This window comes from Pelodiscus sinensis, chromosome 25, assembly GCF_049634645.1.
Source record: "Pelodiscus sinensis isolate JC-2024 chromosome 25, ASM4963464v1, whole genome shotgun sequence".
Classification (NCBI taxonomy): domain Eukaryota; kingdom Metazoa; phylum Chordata; order Testudines; family Trionychidae; genus Pelodiscus; species Pelodiscus sinensis.
The window spans coordinates 19019129-19036445 of NC_134735.1; the positions used below are offsets into that span (position 1 = coordinate 19019129).

At 55.4% G+C, this 17317-nt stretch overlaps 1 non-coding gene across 1 annotated transcript; it reads right to left on the reverse strand.

Annotated features, from left to right (window-relative positions):
* Positions 1–10677: 10677 nt before the first annotated feature.
* TRNAM-CAU (transfer RNA methionine (anticodon CAU)) lies at positions 10678–10749 on the reverse strand. The gene has a single exon. It is a non-coding gene; the product is annotated as a tRNA-Met (tRNA).
* Positions 10750–17317: the final 6568 nt, after the last annotated feature.

Sequence of the window (17317 nt, forward strand, 5' to 3'; positions counted from 1 at the left end):
GCTCAGAACCGCCTCGGCGGCCGTTAGCATGGGACGTGCAGCCCCAGGATGCTGAGGGACCCCCCCTCTTCTCTCCCCTCAGAACTCCGCCGACTGGCCGAGGATGGGTCACCACGTGGCCCAGCTGGGCCTTTTTATTTCGGACCCATCCGAAGACGTCAGCCGGCTGGCCCGGAAGGGGGTGCACAGCCTGTACCGACTCCTCCTGCACCACAGGGGTAAGGAACCCAGCCGGGACCTGGGCCCCAGGGACACCCTGAGGGTGCCGGCGGCGGGGGGAGGGGACCCAGCCCTTTTCCCCCAGACTGGCCCAAGGGGGGATGCGTCCCTCTGTGTTCCCCTTCTGCCCCCTGTGCCCCTCCATTTGCCCAGGGATGCCTGCAGGGACCCGTGGGAGGGGAAGGGCTCAGACCTGCCAGCAGAATCACCCTGGTTTGTCTCTTGCAGGCCTCAACATCCACCAGGCAGAGGACCTGTGGTGCAGGCACTACTATAAGGAGAGATGGGTCCTGGCGCACAGCAACACCGTGCGGGTGGGAGAGGTAAGGACGCGCTGCCAGGGCAGGGCAGGGCTCGGGGGTGGGGCTGGCTGGGGCCCTCGTGCGGGTAGGACGCGGGGTGGGAGCGGGGAGTCGCTGATCGAATGGTCGATGCATTTTCCCTCGACTATTCGAGCCGTGGACAGGGCGGCGCTGCCCCTTTGTGACGCTGTCCCGGCGTTTCAAAGGGGCGGCGCTTCCTAGGGGCAGCGCCGCACCTTGCCCCGGATCTCCCGTAGGAGGGGAAGCAGGGCGGGACGGGGGGCAACACTTTTTGATGGAGGTCGCTCCAAGATGTTGGCCAGTGGCCTAGGGCTGCTCTGTTGTGCGGAGGGGGGTGAGGTCTGGGAGGGTCTTGGGGGCAGGAGGAAGGTGTGACCTGGGGCAGGGGTTAGGGTGCAGGGTGAGGAGAGCGTCTGGGTGCAGGGTCTGGAAGGGAGTTTGCAGAAGGAGGAAGCTGTTTTAGCCCCAGGAGTTGGGGCCGGGCTCTGGGCCGTCAGCTGAAACCTCCCGTGCTCTTGATTTCAGGTCTTTGGGCAGCTCTTCACGCCAGAGCAGGAGAACTGCTTTTTAGACAAGGCTCTGCTCGCTGCCCGCTCCCCCCTGAGGCGCCCCAGCCAGGCCGGGCTGGTCCTGGCCCACGCCCTGCATGGGCAGGCCCATCAGCTCCTGGGATACATGGTGAGCAGCCGGAGCAGATGCAGGAGAGCGGGGCAGGGCCAGGGTCTCCTTCCCATCCCCTCAGGGAGTCCCCCGCCCCTTTCCTCATGCTGCCCCCACCCCACGTCCCTGCTGGGTGGGTCAGAAGCTCACCCTGCGGGCCTGACGGGGGGTGACCAGAGAGCAGAACAAGTCTCAGCGCAGGGGGGAGGAGGGGGGAAATGCTGGGGGGGCCCAGTACCCCTGAGTCCCCAGGGATGAATGTGACGGATTCTGCTTCCCTTGCAGCAGGAAGACAGCCAGTGAGAGCACAAGGAGCTGAGGAGCCAGCAGCTGCGTCCCCCTCCCCCCAACCCTCCCAATTGTATAGAATGTATTTAAATTCGGATTAAATAACGTTTCAAAAACCATTTGGATCAGGCTTTGTCAATAATTTTTAATGGGGGGGGGGCATTTTGGCAAGTGGTCAAGGGCCACATTTCTACCGAGGAGTTTGGGGTCTGGGACGGGGCGGTTGGGTGCAGAAGAGAGCTGAGGGGAGGAGCCTGGGTGCGCACCGTCCATTGCATCATCACGCGGCGCCATTGTGCTAGTGCTGGAGCTTGGGTGACTGGTTTAATTTGAATGTTTACACAGATTAGGTGTTTTAACTTTAGGAAACTTCATTTTCAATAAGGTCAAATGTTAATTTCTGTCTACCACAAAGGGTTTCAAAGTTTTCTTTCTTAAAGGCAGGGATGAGGAACCTTTTTTGTCTCCAGGGCCACTGACCCCCAGAAAAACCAGTTGGGGACCACACACGAGAAAAGCAAAATACAAAAACCCTTCTTCCAAAACCCACAAGCCTCACTGAGGTGAGGGGAAGGGACAGGGAGGACTGAGGTTCGGGGATCCCTCATTTTTGGCCCCCCCTCAGATTGAGAGGGACCCGCAAATGCCACTCTCCCTGGAACCCAGGAGAGTTAATCTGTGCTGGGGCTGGAGTGCCAGGGGAGTGAGATGTCTCAGTCGGGGCCACATTCGTGAGGCTTGGGGGGGGTTGGAGGCGCCAGGGACGCATTCAGATAGAGCAGGGGAGCCGGCAGGGACCCTGAGAGGAGAAGTGGGAGTGAGAGCCCAGCCGGGGAGACACAAGGAAACCAGAGTCAGTCTAGTATCTCTCAGGCAGCTGGGGTAGACACCCCCCACCCCAAACCCCAGCCTCCTGTTGGATCCTCCTCCCACAGTTAACTGCCTCTGAGTCTGCACCCAAACTCCCATCGCTGCCCTCAACCTGTCCCAGAGCCTGCAACCCGCAGCCTCTCCCGCGCCCCACTCCCCAGCCATCCTGCACCGTAACCCCAGCCTCAGGCCAGCGAACCTGAGTGAGGGTGGGGGAGCCCAAGCAGCAGAGGGAGGGGGGAGTGGAATGAGTGGGGGTGTGGCCTCAGAACAGGGGCAGGGGTAGGTGCGGGAAAGGGGGCGGGGCAATGGTAGTTGCCTCTAATGCCCACACCCCTCCCTTCGGCATCGCTTATGTCCCATGTCCGCCCCCTCCTGAGCCCACAGCCGGTGCCAAGGCCTCGTGCCCAGGGCGGGGTCGCCCCTGTGAGCTGCCAGCCATACTGGGGAGAGGCGAGAGGGTCTGGGCTGCTGTGTCCGTTGCTGGCTCCTGTCAGGCCTTTGCACCAAGTCCTGGTGCAGCCTGAGCAAACCTGGGTCCTTCCCTGCTCCTCCAACACCACCTGGGCAAAGGGAGGAGAGTCCCCAACAGCCTCTGTCACTTCGGCCTCCTGTCGGGGGAACATGCCCCCTGCAGCATGATCCCCTGTAGATCTAGCCCTCTGGGCACTCACCCAAGGTCTCTACACGGCAGCTGCTCTGTGCCTAGTGCTGGCACTGCAGAGCCATTTGCCACTTTGCACCCGACTGTCACCAGGTCCTTTCCATTTGCAGGGCCGGCCACATCTCCTGCCCGCTAGGCCATTGGCTGCACCCTCGTCTCGCTCCTCCTGGTGTCTGTATCCGTCATCACCTTGGTGCTGGAGAGATGGGGCCTGCCCCAGCCTGCCGGGCTGCAAGGGACTCCTGTTGGGAGCAGCTGCATGGGAACCAGAGGCCCAAGAATGGGAGAACCCTATTGACCTGCTGTGAGCAGGAGACGGGGGTGGGGAGGGGGCTGGGGAGGTACCTGTACTCAGCTCTGAATGGGGGCTGGGGAGACACAGACACTGCTGATGATTGCTGCACTGTGGGCCCCTGGGTTACAGTCTATGCCCAGGCAGCTCCTCCAGTCACTGCCTGTCACATTACTGGATCTTGAGGGGAGCAGCCAGATCACTGCTGCACCCATAGGTGGGGGTGTTGGCCCCAGAAAATGGTAGAAAAGGGGGCCATGTGGGGTGCTGAATAGAAGCTTATTATCTGATAGTCCTATGTAAGCTATTTATGTGGTTGTATAACGTCTGTGTGTGTAGTTAGGAATCTGTAGTCTGTGTGGATCCTGAATATTTCTCTGCATGTGGTTGAGCATTGGGCAGAGCCCGGCCTGTGGACATGCTAATTAGCGAGGCCCTGTGGGACAATGGCACTGAATGGGCCAAGGACACACCTAAAGCATGAGGGCGGACACCTAAGAGCGGCCAGCAGAGAGAGGCTGAGGACCAGGTGATCTCCTGCAGCCAAGAAGAGGCCAGGAAGGAGGGATAAATAGGCCATGTGGTCGATGCCATCTTGGTTCTCAGCTCAGCACTTCATCCCAGAGGCAGCATTGCAGGGATCGAAGAGCCTGGAAGACCTGTGAACCCATCCTGACCCTAGGATGTGCAACAAGAACTCTTAAACCAGCAGCTGTAACATCTCTGCTAGAGGCTGCATCGAGAACTGGGAGATTCGGTGCATGTAACATACTATTCCTTTAACAACCTTACTCTCATGCTTTTCTTTATTGTAATAATAAACCTTTAGGTGTTAGATGCTAAAGGATTGGCTCAGCATGATTTGTGGGTAAGATCCAGAGGGTAAATTGACCAGGGATCTGTGGCTGGTTTCTTGGGACCAGACAGAACTTGTTCGGGGTAGGTGGGATTGGGTGCTAGGACCCCCACCGGTGTATGAGGCCCGGGGCCATCGGGGGCATGGATATTGCTGGGGTGCCGGAGGGGTTTTGCTCGTGAGGCTTCAGGCAGGCAGCTGAAGCGCTCTGTGGGACTGGTTTGTGGCCTGTGTGGAGAGGTCACCAGTCTGGGGGCTGTAAGGAGCCCCGGATTTGAGCAATTCGCCCTGAGTAGACGCCCTCAGCTGTGCCCAGACACGGCCCGGTCCGTCACACTGCCCCTCAGCCTGCAGGCCTCTCCTCGCTCTCAGCCAGGCCAAGGGCTGAGCCCTGCTGTGGCCTGCCCCAGCCAGCCAGCCAGCCCAGCTCCTCCTCCTGCACAAACAGTCCCACCTGCTCCTTTAGCAAAGCAGAGCGGGCTGGTTGTGGAACTTCTGGGAGACTGAGGTTCAAGTCCCAGGTCTGCTGCAGAGCCCTTGGCCCTGCCACTCCCCTGAGTGGGCCGCAGCTCCCGTCTGTGAAACGGGGACACTGATTCTAACTCGTCTAAGGGGAGAATTTTCAGAGCCCTAAGGGAGTTGGGAGCACAAGTGTGTGACTGTGCTTTGTGCCCACTGCTTGGTGCTCCTAAATCCCCCAGGTGCTTAGCGTGGGAGCTTTTCCGGGCAGGGGCTGCGGCTAGGGTTGCCAGGTGTCCCGTTTGAACCGGACAGTCCAGTATTTGAGCTTTCTGTCCAGGAGATAAATTGAGAAAATATCTCAGTTTTCTAAATAAGATGTACTCTAGGTTGTGATGCAATGGCAAGTATGTCTGGTATTTTTATTGACCATCTGGCAACCCTGGCTGCGGCTGCCTCTCACTACTCTGGTGTGGACAAAGCACTGCAGTCATCCCGGGACAACGCCCCCAGAGACGCTCTCCCTCTGGGGCAGGGTCCTTTAATGCTTTTCACACTGACATAGGCTACGGGACAGCCCCTTGGACACAGGCATGAGTGTCCCCGCGGGGCGGTATCCCCCGGACGCTGCGCAATGCAGAGAAGAGGGGTGAGTCCTGGGGGATTGGTGGGACAAGAGACGTTCCGTTATTTTAACCCCACCCGCTATAAAGCAGCAAAACCCTGGGTCCAGGTACTCAAAAGTGCAGGGCTCTGCTTCTGCGGGATTAGCCGCCCCTTCTCGGCTGGGAACATGCAGGCGAAGCATCAAAGGGCTCCCACCCCACTGAGATGGTGACTGCATGTCTCGGGAAGGGAAGAATCCAGCCATGGGGGGGGGGATCCCCTCTGGCACTGACAGAGAGGCCCAGAGACATGCAGAAGGAAAGTTCGGGAGGGAGGGGGCAGAGATACCAGGTAGGGAGGAGGACGGAGGTGCAGCTAACTCTGGTACTCGTGACACCCAGACCCCATCTCTCCCCACCTCCTTGGACCCAGGCAGCACCTGCTCCTTTTTGTCTCCTCTCCCATTGACTGCCGCCCTCCTCACCACCAGGTCTCCCAAAGGTTCCTCTCCCCAAATGTTTCCCACTCCCCTCCCACTGTTCCTCGCTCCCAAATCCCTGGGGTCCTGTCAAACAAACGTCTCTTCCTCCCTCCTGTGGCTGGCACCTCCATGTCCTGTAGCCTGGCCCCCCTCCCTTTACTCCATTCTTCACCAACCCTTCCAGCTCCTTGAGTTCCATTTCTTCCAGCCTCCACCCCAACTCCCTACATCTGCATCTCCACCCCAGCCCTGCCTCCCAGCCCCGCCTCTTAGCCCCCGGCCCCAAACCTTCCCTTCCCTGGTTCTTCCCTCCCCAAACTGCCTGTTCTGCTTATTTCTAGGCCAGGGGTGAAGCAGGAGCCATTCTGCTGGGCACTCTGCAAACACAGAACAAGGACAGTCCCAGCCCCACGCGTCTGGCCCTTGAAGAACAAACCCAGAGGCAGAGGGACCTGGACAGACGGGATGGTGAGGGGCAATTTCCCTCAGCAGCTTGGGCCGTCCTGGCAGAATGGTGTCTCAGTCTCCTAGGAGATCACGGTAGTGGGAACCAACTGTCCATGTTGTGCTAGACAAGGGCGATAGGAAGCCGCTCTGGGGTGCCCCACTAAGCCTGGCGGGCTGGGGGCGGGGCTTTGGGTGCTGTCAGCACGCTGGGCTGCACAGCCACAGTGTACTCCAGGGATCTGGTGGCCAAGTAGTGTAGTGGCTGCACTCCCAGTCCCCTGCCCTGAGCCTCCAAACACCCCCCACCACCTACCCCTGACTCCTGCACCACAATCCCTGCACTGCGCCCCCCCCTCACTCCTGGACTCCCTGCCCTGAGCTCCCCACACCCATACACTCCCCAGCCCCCTGTCCTGAGCTCCACCATACCCCTGCCCTGAGCTCCCCATCCTCCCACACTCCCCACCCCCTGCCCTGAGCTCCCCCACATCCTCACACTCCTCATCCCCCGCCCTGAGCTCCCCATACTCCCACATTCCCCATCCCACTGCTCTGAGCTCCCCCACATCTACAGACTTCCCACCCCCCTGCCCTGAGCTCCCCCACATCCTCACACTCCATCCCCCTAACCTGAGCTCCCCACACCCACACACCCCAGCCCTGAGCTCCCTGGATTCCACACATTCAAATTTCTCACAGGTAATTTCCTGTCATTCAGTTTGGACACAGGCCGGCTAACCTCTTGAGGAGGGCTTTAAACTAGGTTCGACGGGGACAGGTGAGCAAAGCCCACAGGTAAGTGCTGAATGTGCGGGACTGAGAGATGGGTTGGAAATGGGGGGGATTACGGCCTATAATGGGAAGGAGCAAGGAGGGTCAGGGCACAACAGGGAGGCAAGATCAAATCAGTATCTTAGATGCCTATATACAAATCCAAGAAGTATGGGTAATAAGCAGGAAGAACTGGAATTGCTAACCAATAAATACAACTTTGATATCATTGGTATTACAGAAACCTGGTGGGATGGGACGCACGATTGGAATGTTGGTATGGAAGGGTACGGCTTGCTCAGGAAGGACAGACAGGGAAAAAAGGGAGGAGGGGTTGCCTTGTATATTAAAAATGTACACACTTGGACTGAAGTGGAGATGAACGTAGGAGATAGCTGTGTAGACAGTCTCTGGGTTAAGCTAAAAGGGGTAAAAAACGAGGGTGATATCATGCTAGGAGTCTACTACAGGCCACCTAGCCAGGTGGAAGAGGTGGATGAGGCCTTTTTTAAACAATTAACAAAACTAGCCAAAGCCCAAGATTTGGTGGTGATGGGGGACTTCAACTATCCAGACATATGTTGGGAAACTAACACAGCGGGGCGCAGGCTATCCAAGAAGTTTCTGGACTGCATTGGAGACAACTTTCTGTTTCAGAAGGTTGAAAAAGCTACCAGAGGAGAAGCTGTTCTGGATTTGGTTTTAAGAAATAGGGAGGAACTAGTTGAGAACTTGAAAGTGGAAGACAGTATAGGGGACAGTGATCACGAAATAATAGAGTTCATGATCTTAAGGAAAGGTAGAAGGGAGACCAGCACAATTGAGCTAATGGATTTCAGGAAGGCAGATTTTGATAAGTTCAGAGAACTTGTAGGTAAGGTCCCATGGGAAGCAAGACTGAAGGGAAAAACAACTGAGGAGAGTTGGAAGTATTTCAAAGGGACGTTGTTAAGGGCCCAAAAGCAAACAATTCCGCTGTGTAGGAAAGATAGAAAATATGGCAAAAGACCAGCTTGGCTTAACAAGGAGATCTTGCATGATCTCAAAATAAAAAAGGAGTCGTATAAAAAATGGAAACTAGGACAACTAACAAAGGATGAATATAGGCAAGCAACACGGGAATGCAGGGGCAAGATTAGAAAGGCAAAGGCACAAAATGAGATCAAACTAGCTACAGGCATAAAGGGAAACAAGAAGACCTTTTATAAATACATTAAAAGCAAGAGGAAGACCAAGGACAGGGTAGGCCCACTGCTTAGTGAGGAGGGAGAAGCAGTAACAGGAAACTTGGAAATGGCAGAGATGCTCAATGACTTCTTTGTTTCGGTCTTCACCGAGAAGTCTGGAGGTGTGCCTAACGTAGTGAATACAAGCAGAGAGAGGGTAAGTTTAGAAGATAGGATACACAAAGAACAAGTTAAAAATCACTTAGGAAAGTTAGATGTCAGCAAGTCACCAGCTCCTGATGAAATGCATCCCAGGATACTCAAGGAGCTGATAGAGGAGCTATCTGAGCCTTTAGCTATGATTTTTGAAAAATCATGGCAGACAGGGGAGATTCCAGAAGACTGGAAAAGGGCAAATATTGTGCCCATCTATAAAAAGGGGAATAAGAACAACCCAGGAAACTACAGACCGGTCAGTTTAACGTCTGTCCCAGGGAAGATAATGGAGCAGGTAATTAAGGAAATCATATGCAAACACTTGGAAGGTAATAAAGTGATAGGGAATAGCCAGCATGGGTTTGTGAAGAACAAGTCATGCCAAACTAATCTGATAGCTTTCTTTGATAGGATAACGAGCCTTGTGGATAAGGGAGAAGCGGTGGATGTCATATACCTAGACTTTAGTAAGGCATTTGATACGGTCTCGCATGATATTCTTATTGATAAACTAGGCAAATATAACTTAGATAGGGCCACGATAAGGTGGGTGCATAATTGGTTGGATAACCGTAGTCAGAGAGTTGTTGTTAACAGTTCTAAATCCTGCTGGAAAGGGATAACAAGTGGAGTTCCTCAAGGGTCTGTTTTGGGACCCGTACTGTTCAATATCTTCATCAATGATGTAGATATTGGGATAGAGAGTACGCTTATTAAGTTTGCAGATGATACCAAACTGGGTGGGGTTGCAACTTCTTTGGAGGAGAGGGACATAATTCAAAATGACCTTAGCAAGTTAGGGAAATGGTCAGAGGTAAACAGGATGAGGTTTAATAAAGAGAAATGCAAAGTGCTCCACTTAGGAAGGAACAATCAGTTCCATACATACAAGATGGGATGCGACTGTCTAGGAAGGAGCATGGTGGAAAGAGATCTAGGGGTCATAGTGGACCACAAGTTGAATATGAGTCAACAGTGTGATGCTGTTGCAAAAAAAGCAAATATGATTCTAGGTTGTATCAACAGGTGTGTTGTAAGCAAAACTCGTGAAGTTGTGGTACCGCCCCAGGGTCAGGAGCATGTCAGGTCTCTTCAGACATGCATGTGCCTATTGGGCCACGGCCCCTGGGTGTCACGCAGCTGGAGCGTGGCATGGCATGTGCTTGCACGTGCACAGGTGTCTGTGTGATCCGTGGGAGGCATGGCCCACGTGCGCGGTCCCTGGTCTCCCTCCCGCCTCCTCCCCCGAACTACTTAATTCGAACTACTTCCCCGGTACGGTCTCCCTGGATGACCCTGCCGACTCCAGTGCTGGAACTCCTTGTGGTGGCCCCTCCGGTGTGCCCAGGTCAGGGCCCTCCAGTCCCGGCTCGCTGCCTCCCGGGCTGGCACGGACCGCCCCGCCCCCCAAGAGTCAGTCGAGGGCAGGGAAGTAGGGGCAGGTGGCAGCCCCTGCTGCGGCGCCGCCCCTGGTGGCCATGGCGTACGCCTGCCGCAGCTGTTTTACTTTCAGGTGCTCCCACGGCAGAAGATGCAAAAGGCCCTGGAAGGAAAGCCCTCCTGCTTTTTTACCACGGGAGGATGTGGGCTACCAACCGAAGCTCTGAGCCAAGGACTGAAGGACCCGTCCAAGCCGTGGCCGTACTCCCGAGACTTGACCGAAGCCAGCTCTCTCTTCCATGACTGCTGCAAGCCTCAACCGAGACCGTGGCGAGTGCTCCCACAATTCCCTCTCCCCCTTTCCATTGAGGATTCTGAAGGACCGTCAGCTGGTGATTTTTGGCTCTGACTGTAAGGGATGAATTGAGCCGGGAACGTAGCTGGTCCTCTTGGGCTGGGCAGAAGCTTTTGATGGGATGAGATGGGTTTTGGTCAGCCGGCGTGTGCCTAAAGAGCGTGGGTGGTGGCGATGCGGGAGAAGCGGCGCGTCGGAGGGAATTGCTCGCGTGTCCTGTTGTTGAGCAGTATGGCGAAGGCAGAAGTTCTCTTTGTGAGGGGCTTGGCGTGCCTGGGAGTAGTAGAGCAAGGCCAGTGTTGATGCTGTGGCAGCTCTTTGTCTAGGCGTTTTGTCTAGGCCTGAATGAAGGCTCTGGGTAGCGTGGTCCAGAAGTGCTTTGTTCCACGAGCGTCTGGAGAGCCTCCCTGGCGCGCTCCCTGAGCGGGTCCCGGCGGCCCTTGTGGGTGGGAAAAGGGCAGGAGGAAGCCCTGTCGCCTGAGGACAGAAGAGGAGGCCTCCGTGCCTCCCACACAGGAAGCGGGGGGCTGCCGAGAGCTTCCCCGCAGGCGGCATCCTGGCCTGGCCTTTAGCTACTTGCAGCCTGGAGTGAAGGCGCGGAGTCAAGAGAGGCCGGCCCACACATAGCAGAGGATGGTTTCGATCCATCGACCTCTGGGTTATGGGCCCAGCACGCTTCCGCTGCGCCACTCTGCTCCCTTTGGGCTAGACTGCCCGCAATCCACTCTAGCACCTGGGCTGCACTGGCACGGCCAGGCAGAGGAGCAGGCTGCTAGGCAGCGTTTCGGAAAGCCCTTCGAGGACTCTGTGGCGCAATGGGTCAGCGCGTTCAGCTGTTAACCGAGAGGATGGTGGTTCGAGCCCACCCAGGGACGTGGCTACGCTCGGCCTCCTGGCGCTTGCTAGCGGGCTCCCTTTTGCCACCTCCAAGCCATCCCTCTCGGCCTCGGTGAGGTCACCTTGTGGCCGGCAAGGTTCAGGGGCCGTGCCGTGCCACAGGAGCCCGTCTCCCCGCCACCGCGCCGGGGCCTCGGCCTCGGGGCTTAAGCCCCGAGCCCAAGTGCGAAAGCTCCAGCCGGGCAGGTGTCGTTCCCCTCCCGCCTCTACGCCAGCTGAGAGGGAGAAACGCACGAGCCGCGCGGGTTCTTAGCCGCCTCCCTCCTGCGGGCCTGTTTGCTGCGCAGACCTCTGGGCCTGTCTCATGCCTCCCCTGGGAAGCGTGGCCGCGCGAACTGAGCCCCAGTCGCAGCTCCTGAGGTTTCCTGTGCAGCCTTGGACTTGCATGGCTGCCATGGTTTCTCTTTGGAAGGGACTCCGTCCCGCTTGGACAGGCGACTCGCCCGTGTGACTCCAAACGCCATCTTGTGGCTGTCTTTTTCCCCCACAGCCAGAACACCAGGATTCGCCTCCCACGGCAGAAGATGCAAAAGGCCCTGGAAGGAAAGCCCTCCTGCTTTTTTACCTCGGGAGGATGTGGGCTACCAACCGAAGCTCTGAGCCAAGGACTGAAGGACCCGTCCAAGCCGTGGCCGTACTCCCGAGACTTGACCGAAGCCAGCTCTCTCTTCCATGACTGCTGCAAGCCTCAACCGAGAACGTGGCGAGTGCTCCCACAATTCCCTCTCCCCCTTTCCATTGAGGATTCTGAAGGACCGTCAGCTGGTGATTTTTGGCTCTGACTGTGTGACTGACCGGGCCGTATCTGGGCACAGCTTAGGGCGTCCGCTCAGGGCGAATTGCTCAAATCCGGGGTTCCTTACAGCCCCCGACTGGCGACCTCTCCACACAGGCCGCAAACCAGTCTCACAGAGCGCTTCAGCAGCCTGCCTGAAGCCTCCCGAGCAAAACCCCTCCGACACCCCAGCAATATCCGTGCCCCAGATGGCCCCGGGCCTCATACACGGGTGGGGGGTCCTAGCACCCAATCCCACCTACCCCGAACAAGTTCTGTCCGGTTCCAAGAAACCAGCCACAGATCCCTGGTCAATTTACCCTCTGGACCTTACCCACAAATCACGCTGGGCCAATCCTTTAGAATCTATATCTAAAGGTTTATTATTACAAGAAAGAAAAGCCTGAGAGTAAGGTTATTAAAGTACAGTACGTTACATGCACCGAATCTCCCAGTCCTCGATGCAGGCTCTAGCAGAGATGTTGCAGCTGCTGGTTAAAAGTCCTTATTGCACATCCTACGATCAGGATGGGTTCACAGGTCTTCCGGGCTCTTCAATCCCTGCAGTGCTGCCTCTGGGATGAAGTGCTGAGCTGAGAACAAAATGGCCTCGACCACATGGCCTCTTTATACTCCTTCCTGGCCTCTTCTTGTATGCAGCAGGTCACCTGGTCAGAGGCCAATCTCTATGTTTCCTGCTGGCTGCCCTCAGGTGACAAATCCCATTCTTTGGGTGTGTCCATAGCCTATTGAGAGTCATTGTTCCACAGGGCTTTGCTACTCAGCCTGTCCATAGCCATGCTTAACACATTCACAGAAATATTCAGCTTCCACACAGATCACAGATTCCTACCTACACACATAGACATTATATACTCACATAAATAGTGTACATAAGATTAACAAACAATAAGCTCCCATTCAATACCCCACATGGCCCCCCCATACCAATTTCTGGGGCCAACACCCCCACCTAGGGGTGCAGCAGCGATCTGGCTGCTTCCCTCCAATTCAGCAACGTGACACCCCCAACGCAAAATTGATGCAGGAAGTGATGCCAGTAACATCACTGAGGGCATCACAGGCCTCCCCCGTCAAAATGGTGGTGTGCCTCAGTTTCCTTCTTACACAGGACCTTCTGGCTGGAACCCTTTTTGTCCTGTAAGAAGTTCCAAAACCAGTTACAAGTGTTAACCATGAAAGAGCAACATTACAATGTCCCCTTACATACCGTCTGTCGTTTGGTACATCTCCAGACAGATTACATGGTATTTTCATAAGCTCATGCACACTGTATACCGTTACAATTCTCTGCAACAATAATACATTGGTTACAAGAATTAACATCAGTAACAAAAACAATCCTATATCAGGTGTATACTGACATTCCCCATCATGCCCCTTCTCTGGCCCCACACCATTGCAGTTTTTTCCCTTCAGGTTCAACCTGCAAATCTTCTTTGTCAAAGCAAGTCCTGCCCCTCCCCCTTGTCCTCTGGGCTCCAGGCCTGAAACCTCTGGCCAGACCAAGACAATGGGCTGGCTGGGCGTGACTCCCTGGCTCACAATGGCCCTGGAATTCTCCCCCTTCCCCCACTCAGTGGGGTAACAGCAGTAAGCTGTAGACTCCCAAGTCTCTCCTCTGTCCCTCTCCAACCTCTGTTTCCACATGGAACCAGATATCAACCTCCCTGATTGAGTATGAGTGTCCACAGTGTCCAGAGATGGGAGCATAACTGCCATCTCCTGCATCCTAGAGAGAGTGACCACACAGCTGTTCTGCTCTGCATACTTGGCTACACAGTCCTTCTCCTGAATCTGAGACACTAAGTTCCCACTCTCCTCATTCACCTGGGAACAATCCTGTCCCACACACACTGACTTCCCAGCAAGCTGGTCACCCACAGTCACTGGGTTAGCAGCCTGCTCCAGTTCTCTGGATGTTCCTGCCTCATCTGGAACAACCCTCAGTCCCTCTGAGAATTCTCCAACACCATCCACACTGGGTTTCCCTAAACCCAAGTCATTGGAGTCACTGTTAACAGACAAATTCTGTCTGTCCGGCACCAAAACAAGTGCCTCACACAAGAAGCTGCTGCCGTTTACAGGCAGAGCTTTCTCCTGAATGCCTTCTCCCAGCAAGGCCCTGTCACCTCTACAAGCACTGCCAGGACTCTCCTCCCTATGAGATTCCTTAAGCAGCCGTTCACCCTTCCCTGGCTCTGCAGTAGCATTGCCCTGCTGAGCCCCAACCAATTCCTCCTGCACTTCCCTTACTCCCTGAGTTATCTCTGGCCCCTCAGGTGGATTCACAGATAATCCCCTCTCAGGCACATAGACAGACCCACAAGAGACAGGGTCAGAGGCATCTTCACTCCCTGTGCAGCTCTCTAGATGGCTGTAAACGTCCACACCATCATTAGGCACCAGAGTTAACACGCCCTCATTCTCTCCTTGTGCCCGGGCTAAGGGGTCTCCCTGCTCCCACCGAGTAGCTCCCCCCTCTGCCAGCAACACAGCAGCATCAGGCACAATATCAGGGTCACCACTGTCTGGTCTCTGGGGTTCTGGTAAAACACTGACTGTCTCTACCTGAGTCACCTCATCCCTCTCCCCAGCAGACACAAACCTTGGGTCACCCCCTTCCTGGGCCTTAGCCATATCCAGACCCAACTCTGGGACAACCACACTGCTCTCAGCCTTCACAGGCTGTGGGGCACCTTCCGCAGACATAGGAAGAAACTCTTCCCCACACACAGCCAGACAACCAGAGACAGCTTCTCCCTTGTCCCAACACCCCTGGCTAATCTCAGGCATATAGCTAGCCACTGGGACAGCTTCCTTTACTGCCCCACTGCTACTTCCACCAGCCAAATTGCCAGCTTGCACACACTGTGCTTCTTCACACAAATCACTTTCAGCTTGTGCAGGTTCAATTCCACAAACCTCACCAGCCACCAACTCCTCAACTAAAACTTCACTCTGGCCAGCCACTCCAGGCTGCCCCAGAGAAACATTTCCCTGACTTCTGGGCTCTTCCTGCCCTGGTTCTGATTCCAGCCTCACCTCTGAGGCATCAGACGGGCCCTCACCCACAGGCTCACTGCCCCCCTGCACAGACACACAGGCATCTGCCACAGGCACACATGTAGAGACACTTTCCCCTTGGTTACAGGGAGACTGACCAGCTCCAGGAAACTTTTCATACCCACATGCACCCCCTTCCCAAACCTCCCTGCTAGCTACAGGTAACACAAAAGGTTTGCATTTACACATGCTTTGGGGTTGGGTTTTCACATCGGCTGGGTAAAATACGTCTGCCATATCATAAGCACACCGCATACCCACAGAGTTACACATCGAACCCTCTTGTTCTTTTAGTCTCTTAAGCTGGAGGTCAAGTCTAGCATTTTCCTCCCTGGCTAGGGCCATCTTCTTTGCATGCTCTGCCATTCTCTCTGCATGTTCTGCTTTTCTCATCTCAAGTTCCAGATCCATCTCCTGCTTTCTCTTAGCAATTTCTTCATCTGCCTTCCGCCTTCTTTCAGCAGCCTCCTTGGCTTGCTTCTGCTCCTTTTCATCCACATCTCTGGTTAATAACAGCACTACCAGATCTAGTTTAGAGGCCCTTTTCCTAAAGGCAATGCCTCTCCCCAAGCACAAATCCTTCAGAGTACTTTTGCTCAGACTCTCATATAATTCCGGGTTCATTGCAGCGGCTCTTTAATCAACCAAACTCTCAACACCAAAAATCAAATTTAGACAGCGTGGGGTCCAGATCCCAAAGCTCAATTGACCAAGATCTGTGGATCCTGCCGACTACGCCACTGTGACGGACCAGGCTGTATCTGGCCACAGCTTAGGGCGTCCGCTCAGGGCGAATTGCTCAAATCCGGGGTTCCTTACAGCCCCCGACTGGCGACCTCTCCACACAGGCCACAAACCAGTCTCACAGAGCGCTTCAGCAGCCTGCCTGAAGCCTCCCGAGCAAAACCCCTCCGACACCCCAGCAATATCCGTGCCCCAGATGGCCCCGGGCCTCATACACGGGTGGGGGGTCCTAGCACCCAATCCCACATACCCCGAACAAGTTCCGTCCGGTTCCAAGAAACCAGCCACAGATCCCTGGTCAATTTACCCTCTGGACCTTACCCACAAATCACGCTGGGCCAATCCTTTAGAATCTATATCTAAAGGTTTATTATTATAAGAAAGAAAAGCCTGAGAGTAAGGTTATTAAAGTACAGTACGTTACATGCACCGAATCTCCCAGTCCTCGATGCAGGCTCTAGCAGAGATGTTGCAGCTGCTGGTTAAAAGTCCTTATTGCACATCCTACGATCAGGATGGGTTCACAGGTCTTCCGGGCTCTTCAATCCCTGCAGTGCTGCCTCTGGGATGAAGTGCTGAGCTGAGAACAAAATGGCCTCGACCACATGGCCTCTTTATACTCCTTCCTGGCCTCTTCTTGTATGCAGCAAGTCACCTGGTCAGAGGCCAATCTCTATGTTTCCTGCTGGCTGCCCTCAGGTGACAAATCCCATTCTTTGGGTGTGTCCATAGCCTATTGAGAGTCATTGTTCCACAGGGCTTTGCTACTCAGCCTGTCCATAGCCATGCTTAACACATTCACAGAAATATTCAGCTTCCACACAGATCACAGATTCCTACCTACACACATAGACATTATATACTCACCTAAATAGTGTACATAAGATTAACAAACAATAAGCTCCCATTCAATACCCCACATGGCCCCCCCATACCAATTTCTGGGGCCAACACCCCCACCTAGGGGTGCAGCAGCGATCTGGCTGCTTCCCTCCAATTCAGCAACGTGACAGACTGTAAGGGATGAATTGAGCCGGGAACGTAGCTGGTCCTCTTGGGCTGGGCAGAAGCTTTTGATGGGATGAGATGGGTTTTGGTCAGCCGGCGTGTGCCTAAAGAGCGTGGGTGGTGGCGATGCGGGAGAAGCGGCGCGTCGGAGGGAATTGCTCGCGTGTCCTGTTGTTGAGCAGTATGGCGAAGGCAGAAGTTCTCTTTGTGAGGGGTTTGGCGTGCCTCGGAGTAGTAGAGCAAGGCCAGTGTTGATGCTGTGGCAGCTCTTTGTCTAGGCGTTTTGTCTAGGCCTGAATGAAGGCTCTGGGTAGCGTGGTCCAGAAGTGCTTTGTTCCACGAGCGTCTGGAGAGCCTCCCTGGCGCGCTCCCTGAGCGGGTCCCGGCGGCCCTTGTGGGTGGGAAAAGGGCAGGAGGAAGCCCTGTTGCCTGAGGACAGAAGAGGAGGCCTCCGTGCCTCCCACACAGGAAGCGGGGGGCTGCCGAGAGCTTCCCCGCAGGCGGCATCCTGGCCTGGCCTTTAGCTACTTGCAGCCTGGAGTGAAGGCGCGGAGTCAAAAGAGGCCGGCCCACACGTAGCAGAGGATGGTTTCGATCCATCGACCTCTGGGTTATGGGCCCAGCACGCTTCCGCTGCACCACTCTGCTCCCTTGGGGTTAGACTGCCCGCAATCCACTCTAGCACCTGGGCTGCACTGGCACGGCCAGGCAGAGGAGCAGGCTGCTAGGCAGCGTTTCGGAAAGCCTTTTGAG